Genomic DNA, 9,393 nt, shown 5'->3' with positions numbered 1-9,393 from the left:
TATTTGCCCTTGCCTTTTGGTTTTAAGGGTTATTGGCTTTTTCTGCTTGCTTTTTCTTTTTCTTTCTATTTTTTTTTCTATTTTTTTCGCCTATTTTTTTTCTCTTTTTTTTTTATTTTTTTTCTGCAAGCTTTGTTCTTTGCTGCTTTTTCTTGCTTCAAGAATCATTTTTATGATTTTTCAGATTATCAAATAACATGTCTCCTAGTCATCATTCTTTCAAGAGCCAACGTATTTAACATTCTTAAACAACAACTTCAAAAGACATATGCACTGTTCAAGCATTCATTCAGAAAACAAGAAGCATTGTCACCACATCAATATAATTAAGCTAAGTTCAAGGATAAATTCGAAACTCATGTACTTCTTGTTCTTTTGAATTAAAACATTTTTCATTTAAGAGAGGTGATGGATTCATAGGACATTTATAACTTTAAGACATAGTTACTAACTACTAATGATCATGTAATGAAGACACAAACACAGATAAGCACATAACATAGAAAACGAAAAACAGAAGAAATAAGAACAAGGAATGAATCCACCTTAGTGATGGTGGCGTTTCCTTCTTGAGGAACCAATGATGTCCTTGAGCTCTTCTATGTCTCTTCCTTGTCTTTGTTGCTCCTCCTTCATTGCTTTTAGATCTTCTCTGATTTCATGAAGGATGATGGAGTGCTCTTGATGTTCCACCCTTAGTTGCTTCCAATAATTGTGTGGAAGAAAATGTATCCCCTGAGGTATCTCAGGGATCTCTTGATTTGCAGTCAAATGTTCTACCACTGAGCTATAGACCCTTGATGGAAGCTTTTGTCTTTCCTTTCCTCTTTCTAGAGGTTTCTCTGGCCTTAGGTGCCATCAATGGTTATGGAAAAAAACAAAAAAAGCTATGCTTTTACCACACCAAACTTAGAATGTTGCTCGCCCTCGAGCAAAAGAAGAAAGAATAGAAGAATAAGAAGAAGATATGGAGGAGATGGAGGGAGATGTGTATTCGGCCATATGGGTGGGATTGGGTGGGAAAGAGATGTTGAATTTTGAAGGAAAGTGGGTGTTTGGATGTGAGTGGTAAAGGGTTAATTAGGGAAGAGTGTTTATTGGGAATAGAGGATGATTGAGAAGAGAGAAGAGAGTGAGTGGAGGTGGGTGGGGATCCTGTGGGGTCCACAGATCCTGAGGTGATCCTGTGAGGTCCACAGATCTTGAGGTGTCAAGGTATTTACATCCCTGCACCAATTTAGGCAAGCAAAATGCCCTTGCACACAACTCTGGGCGTTCAGCGCCAGGTTGGTGCCCATTTTGGGCGTTCAACGCCCATTTGCTGCCATTTCTAGCGTTGAACGCCAGAACCATGCTTGTTCTGGGTGTTCAGCGCCAGGATGCTCCCATTCTGGGCATTTAGCGCCAGAACTATGCTCTGTTCTGGCGTTTGAACGCCAGGCAGATGCTCCTCTAGGGTGTGATTTTTCTTCTGCTGTTTTTGATTCCGTTTTCAATTTTTATATTTATTTTGTGACTCCACATGATCATGAACCTAAGAAAACATGAAAAATAATAAAAAATAAGAATTAGATAAACATTGGGTTGCCTCCCAACAAGCGCTTCTTTAATGTCAATAGCTTGACAGTGGGCTCTCATGGAGCCTCACAGATGTGCAAAGCTTTATTGAGACTCTCCAACACCAAACCTAGAGTTTGGATATGGGAGTTCAACACCAAACTTAGAGTTTGGTTGTGGCCTCCCAACACCAAACTTAGAGTTTGACTGTGGGGGCTCTGGTTGACTCTGCCTTGAGAGAAGCTTTTTCTGCTTCCTCTCCATGGTTGCAAAGGGAGATCCTTGAGTTTTAAACACAAGGGAGTTCTCGTTCCATTGAAGGACTATTTCACCTCTGTAAACATCAATCACAGCTCTTGCTGTGGCCAGGAAAGGTCTTCCTAGGATGATGGATTCATCCTCTTCCTTTCCAGTATCCAGGACTATGAAATCAGCAGGTATGTAAAGGCTCTCAACCTTTACTAATACATCTTCTACTTGTCCATAAGCCTGTTTTCTTGAGCTGTCTGCCATCTCTAATGAGATTTTAGCAGCTTGCACCCCATAGATTCCCAGTTTCTCTATTACAGAGAGGGGCATGAGGTTTATTCCTGAACCAAGGTCACACAGAGCCTTAAAGAGCATGGTGCCTATGGTACATGGTATTATGAACTTTCCAGGATCCTGTCTCTTCTGAGGCAATGTCAGTTGATCCAGATCACTTAGTTCATTGATGAACAAGGGAGGTTCAACTTCCCAAGCATCAATGCCAAACAATTTGGCATTCAGCTTCATGATTGTGCCAAGAAACTTGGCAGTTTGCTCTTCAGTGACATCCTCATTCTCTTCAGAAGAGGAATACTCATCAGAGCTCATGAAGGGCATAAGGAGGTTCAATGGAATCTCTATGGTCTCTAGATGAGCCTCAGAGTCCTTTGGTTCCTCAGAGGGAAGCTCCTTATTGATCACTGGACGTCCCAGGAGGTCTTCCTCCTTGGGATTCACGTCCTCTCCTCTCCTCACAGGTTCGGCCATGGCGCTTATGTCAATGGCCTTGCACTCTCCTTTTGGGTTCTCTTCTGTATTGCTTGGGAGAGTACTAGGAGGGATTTCAGTGATTCTTTTACTCAGCTGGCCCACTTGTGCTTCCAGATTTCTAATGGAAGACCTTGTTTCATTCATGAAACTTACAGTGGCCTTAGATAGATCAGAGACTAGATTTGCTAAATTAGAAGCATTTTGTTCAGAGTTCTCTGTCTGTTGCTGAGTTGATGATGGAAAAGGCTTGCTATTGCTAAACCTATTTCTTCCACCATTATTAAAGCCTTGTTGAGGCTTTTGATCCTTCCATGAGAAATTTGGATGATTTCTCCATGTTGAGTTATAGGTGTTTCCATAAGGTTCACCTAAGTAATTTACCTCTGCTATTGCAGGGTTCTCAGGATCATAAGCTTCTTCTTCATAAGAAGCCTCTTGAGTACTGTTGGATGCAGCTTGCATTCCATGCAGACTCTGAGAGATCATATTGACTTGCTGACTCAATATTTTATTCTGAGCCAATATGGCATTCAGAGTATCAACTTCAAGAACTCCCTTCTTCATAGGCGTCCCATTACTCACAGGATTCCTTTCAGAAGTGTACATGAACTGGTTATTAGCAACCATATCAATGAGTTCTTGAGCTTCTGCAGGCGTTTTCTTTAGGTGAATGGATCCACCTGCAGAGGTGTCCAGTGACATCTTTGATAGCTCAGATAAACCATCATAGAATATATCCAGGATGGTCCATTCTGAAAGCATGTCAGAAGGACACTTTTTGGTCAACTGTTTGTATCTTTCCCAAGCTTCATAGAGAGATTCACCTTCTTTCTGTCTGAAGGTTTGAACATCAGCTCTAAGCTTTGCTCATCTTTTGAGGAGGAAAGTACTTGGCTAAGAAAGCCGTGACCAGCTTATCCCAAGAGTTCAGGCTGTCTTTGGGTTGAGAATCCAACCATAATCTAGCTCTGTCTCTTACAGCAAAAGGGAAAAGCATGAGCCTGTAGACTTCAGGATCTACTCCATTAGTCTTAACAGTATCACATATCTGCAAGAATTCAGTTAAGAACTGAAAAGGATCTTCAGATGGAAGTCCATGAAACTTGCAGTTCTGCTGCATCAGAGAAACTAATTGAGGTTTCAGCTCAAAGTTGTTTGCTCCAATGGCAGGAATGGAGATACTTCTTCCATGTAAATTGGAATTAGGTGCAGTAAAGTCACCAAGCATCTTCCTTACATTATTATTATTTTCGGCTGCCATCTCTTCTGCCTATTCGAAAATTTCTGAAAGGTTATCTCTGGATTGTTGTAATTTAGCTTCTCTTAATTTTCTCTTCAGAGTCCTTTCAGGTTCTGGATCTGCTTCCACAAGAATGTTCTTATCCTTGCTCCTGCTCATATGACAAAGAAGAAGGCACAGAAAAATAATAATAATAATAGAGATCCTTTATACCACAGTCTAGGGATCCCTTTGTGAGTGGAAGAAAAGAGGGGGAGACAAAGAATGTGATGTAAAGGAAGAAACACAACTGTACGGATGGAAGAGATGTGAGATGAGATGTTAGTAGATGAATAAATAAATAGAATAAGATGAGAGAGAAGGAGGGATTTTTCGAAAATTATTTTTGAAAAGGAGTTAGTGATTTTTGAAAATAGTTTTTGAAAAATATTTAGTATTTATTTTTTTTTTCGAAAATTTTTTGAAATCAAAAATAAAAATAAAAATAATTAGTTAATTAAAAAGAAATTTTTGAAAAAGGGGAAGATATTTTCGAAAATTAGAAAGGGAGAATTAGTTAGGTGGTTTTGAAAAAGTTAAGAAACAAACAAAAAGTTAGTTAGTTAGTTGAAACAAACTTTGAAAAGATAAGAAGTTAGGAAGTTAGAAAAGATATTTTGAAAAGATATTTTTGAAAAAGATAAGATAAGAAGATATTTTTAAAAAGATATGATAGCAATTAGTTTTTGAAAAAGATTTGATTTTTAAAATTTCAATTAATGACTTGATTCATAAGAAATCACAAGATATGATTCTAGAACTTAAAGTTTGAATCTTTCTTAACAAGTAAGTAACAAACTTCAAATTTTTGAATCAAAACATTAATTGATTATGTTATTTTCGAAAATTTGGTATAAAAATAAGAAAAAGATTTTTGAAAAATATTTTTGGAATTTTCGAAAATAACTAAGAATTTTGAAAAAGATTTGATTTTTGAAAAAGATTTTGAAAAAGATAAGATTTTCAAATTGAAAATTTGATTTGACTCATGAGAAACAATTTGATTTTAAAAAATTTTTGAAAAAGTCAATCCAAATTTTCGAATTTGATGAGAGAAAAAGGGAAAGATATTTTTTTTATTTTTGAAATTTTTATGAAAAACATGAAAATTATGCAATGCATGAAATTTTTTAGATCAAAACAATGAATGCATGCAAGAATGCTATGAATGTCAAGATGAACACCAAGAACACTATGAATGTCAAGATGAACATCATAGACACAATTTTGAAAAATTTTTAATGCAAAGAAAACATGCAAGACACCAAACTTAGAATTCTTTAATGCTTAGACACTAAGAATTCAAGAATGCATATGATAAACATGAAAAGACACAAAACAAAAAATCATCAAGATCAAACAAGAAGACTTACCAAGAACAACTTGAAGATCATGAAGAACACTATGAATGCATGAAATTTTCGAAAAATGCAAGATGCACATGCAATTGACACCAAACTTATGATGTGACTCAAGACTCAAACAAGAAACAGAAAAATATTTTTGATTTTTATGATTTTCTAATTTTTTTTTTGGTATTTTTCGAAAATTATTATGAAAAAAGAAAAATAAGGATTCTAAAATTTTTAATATGAATTCCAGGAATCTTGCCATGTTAGTCTAAAGCTTCAGTCCAGGAATTAGACATGGCTCACTAGCCAGCCAAGCTTTCAAAGAAAGCTCCAGTCCAAAACACTAGACATGGCCAGTGGCCAGCCAAGCTTCAGCAGGTATGGATACTTTTCATGTATAGAGCAACTCAGTGTGTGAGAATCTCTTCATTTGTGATGACAAGTTGAAACCCCATTCCAAAAAGTTTAGACATGGCTTACAGCCAGCCAGGCTTCAACATGCTTCATGAAACACTAGAATTCATTCTTAAAAATTTTTGAAAACATTTTTATTATTATTTTTTTTTTTTCGAAAACATATGAGAAAATTTTGAAAATATTTTTGAAAAATTTTTGAAAAGAAAACAAAAAGAAAATTACCTAATCTGAGCAACAAGATGAACCGTCAGTTGTCCAAACTCGAACAATCCCCGGCAACGGCGCCAAAAACTTGGTGCACGAAATTGTGATCTCCAGGCTCGAACAAATCCTGGTAATGGCTCCAAAGCTTGGTGCTTTGATCTTAATTCATAATTGTCACAACTTCGATACAACTAACCAGCAAGTGCACTGGGTCGTCCAAGTAATACCTTACGTGAGTAAGGGTCGAATCCCACGGAGATTGTTGGTATGAAGCAAGCTATGGTCACTTTGTAAATCTCAGTCAGGCAGATATAAATGGATAATGGTGTTTTCGAATAATAATTAATAAGATAGGGATAGAGGTACTTATGTAAATCATTGGTAGGAATTTCAGATAAGCGAATGGAGATACTTTCGTTCCTCTGAACCTCTGCTTTCCTGCTATCTTCATCCAAGCAGTCTTACTCCTTTCCATGGCTGGCTTTATGCAAGGGCATCACCGTTGTCAGTGGCTACATCCCCTCCTCTCAGTGAAAGATATGCTCACATGCTCTGTCACAGCACGGCCAATCATCTGTCGGTTCTCGATCATGCTGGAATAGGATTCACCCTCCTTTTGCGTCTGTCACTAACGCCCAACAATCGCGAGTTTGAAGCTCGTCACAGTCATTCAATCATTGAATCCTACTCGGAATACCACAGACAAGGTTTAGACTTTCCGGATTCTCTTGAATGCCGCCATCATTCTAGCTTACGCCACGAAGATTCTGGTTAGGAGATCTAAGAGATACTCATTCTAGCTTAATTCATGTAGAACAGAAGTGTTTGTCAGGCACGCGTTCTTAAGGGAAGATGGTGATGAGCGTCACACATAATCATCACCTTCATCACGTTCTTGGGTGCGAATGGACATCTTAGAAGCGAAATAAGATGAATTGAATAGAAAACAGAAGTACTTTGCATTAATCTTTGAGGAACAGCAGAGCTCCACACCTTAATCTATGGAGTGTAGAAACTCTACCGTTGAAAATACATAAGAGATAGGTCCAGGCATGGCCGTGTGGCCAGCCCCCATGGTCTAAGAACAATGCTTTCAAAGATGATCCTAAGATCCTAAGATGATCAAAAGATACCTAATACAATAGTAAAAGGTCCTATTTATAATAAACTAGTCACTAGGGTTTACATGAGTAAGTAATTGATGCATAAATCCACTTCCGGGGCCCACTTGGTGTGTGTTTGGGCTGAGCTTAAGTGTAGCACGTGCAGAGGCCATTTGTGGAGTTGAACGCCAGTTTCTGTGCCAGTTTGGGCGTTCAACTCTGGTTTTGGATCCTTTTCTGGCGCTGGACGCCAGATTTGGGCAGAAGGCTGGCGTTGAACGCCAGTTTACGTCGTCTATTCTTGGCCAAAGTATGGACTATTATATATTGCTGGAAAGCCCTGGATGTCTACTTTCCAACGCAATTGGAAGCGCGCCATTTCGAGTTCTGTAGCTCTAGAAAATCCACTTTGAGTGCAGGGAGGTCAGAATCCAACAGCATCAGCAGTCCTTTTTCAACCTCTGAATCTGATTTCTGCTCAAGTCCCTCAATTTCAGCCAAAAAATACCTGAAATCACAGAAAAACACACAAACTCATAGTAAAGTCCAGAAATGTGAATTTAACATAAAAACTAATGAAAATATCCCTAAAAGTAACTAGATCCTACTAAAAACATACTAAAAACAATGTCAAAAAGCGTATAAATTATCCGCTCATCACCGACCTTAAAAAAAGAGGCAGCCGCGTTCGTTAAAACATGCCTACCTTGCCAAAAACATGCCAATTTTCATGTGGCACCTCCTGAGGAGCTTATCAGTGTCACCTCGCCATGGCCATTTGCTAAATGGAGGCTGGGTCTACTCGGACCATTTTTCCAAGCACCAGGCCAAGTCAAGTACCTTATTGTAGGGGTTGATTATTTTACTAAATGGATTGAGGCAGAGCTCTTGGCAACCATCACAGCTCAAAGAATTCATAAATTTTTGTATAAGAACATTGTCACAAGGTTTGGAGTTCCCCATTCCATCACCACAGAGAATGGAACTCAATTTACCGACTCGACCTTCAGAAATCTGGTGTCCGACCTGAAAATTAAACTCCAGTTCATGTCGATAGAGCATCTCCAGGCCAACAGACAAGCTGAAGCCTCCAATAAAGTCATATTGGCCGGGCTAAAGCACCAATTGCAAGATGCAAAAGGTGCCTAGGTTGATGAGCTTCCTCAAGTCCTGTGGGCTTATCGGACCACCCCACATTCCACAACGGGAGAATCACCCTTCCGACTAGCATATGGAATGGAAGCAGTGATCCCCATAAAAATAGCCGAAGAATCACCTAGAATCTTGTTCTACAACGAAAAAGCTAACACACAGGCTCAGAGAGAAGAGCTCGACCTACTATTCGAAGTTCGGGAAAGAGCTCGGATTAGGGAGGAAGCTCTGAAGCAAAGGATGGCTCTAAGTACAACAAAAAGGTGATCAAAAGAAGTTTCAACACCAACGACCTTATCCTGATTCGGAACAACATCGGAATGCAAAAGTCGGGTGAAAGGAAGCTAACTGCAAACTGAAAAGGACCCTATAAGATAATAGAGGTTCTAAGTAAAGGTTCTTATAAGGTGTCCGACCTCCAAGGACAGGAGCTCCTGAGGACTTGGCACGCTTGTAACCTAAAAAGATACTACAGCTAAAAGCCTTGTACCTAGGTGCACTCTTTTTTCCCAATAAAAAGGGTTTTTTAACGAGTCACCAGTACAAGGATTAGGGGCACCCAAGCCTTTAGTAAATAGCTTTGTAAGGAAATTTCTTAAACATTAATAAAAGATTCCTGGTCTATTTCTTTTTAAGTTTCCTATCTCAAACACGTTAACTTAAGCTTGACAAACTGCAAAAATTATTGACCGACCTAAAGTGGTCAGCAAGATAAAGCGATGAGGTACAAAGTTGTAAAAGTAATTTAGCAAAAGTTCGATTACTTGAAGTCGGTCATTGATAAACCACTATTTTATGGTTTATCTTGTGCTAATTTGAGTGGTTTTTATCAAGTCTTTGTACACTTATTCATACAATTTGCATGATTTTACAATTCCTTCCCAATTTTGTTCTATGGTTGAAAACTTGCTTCCTAAGCCTTTAAATTGTGTATTTTAATTCCCCTTTATACCATTCGATGCCGTGATCTGTGTGCTAAGTGTTTTCAGGCTATATAGGATAGGAATGGCTTAAAGGATGGAGAGGAAGCTTGCAAAAATAGAAGGAGCACAAGAAATAAAGGAGATAACCAGTGAGGATCGACGCGTGCGCGTGATTTGGAGATTTTCACAATGACGCGTGTGCGTACCTGACGCGTACGCGTGATAAGCGAGATTGCATAGCGACGCGTGCGCGTAACTGACATGTCCGCGTGACATGCGAAGAGGACCATCGACGCGTACGCGTGACGTGCGCCACATGCAAAAATCGCAGAAAACACTGGGGGCGATTTTGGGTTGAGTTTGGACCTAGTTTTCGGCCCAGAAACACA

The 9,393-nt window shown here is 38.8% G+C and overlaps 1 non-coding gene across 1 annotated transcript; it reads left to right on the top strand.

Moving 5' to 3' along the window:
* The first annotated feature begins 3,330 nt into the window (after window positions 1-3,330).
* LOC148562824 (small nucleolar RNA R71) lies at window positions 3,331-3,438 on the top strand. Its single transcript, XR_015888206.1, has one exon. It is a non-coding gene; the product is annotated as a small nucleolar RNA R71 (small nucleolar RNA).
* Window positions 3,439-9,393: the final 5,955 nt, after the last annotated feature.

The sequence above is a fragment of the Arachis ipaensis genome, chromosome B6 (genome assembly GCF_059453495.1).
Source record: "Arachis ipaensis isolate K30076 ecotype BB chromosome B6, ASM5945349v1, whole genome shotgun sequence".
NCBI lineage: Eukaryota > Viridiplantae > Streptophyta > Magnoliopsida > Fabales > Fabaceae > Arachis > Arachis ipaensis.
The sequence above is the reverse complement of the archived record's forward strand: the minus strand, read 5'-3'. Positions and strand labels throughout refer to the sequence as shown.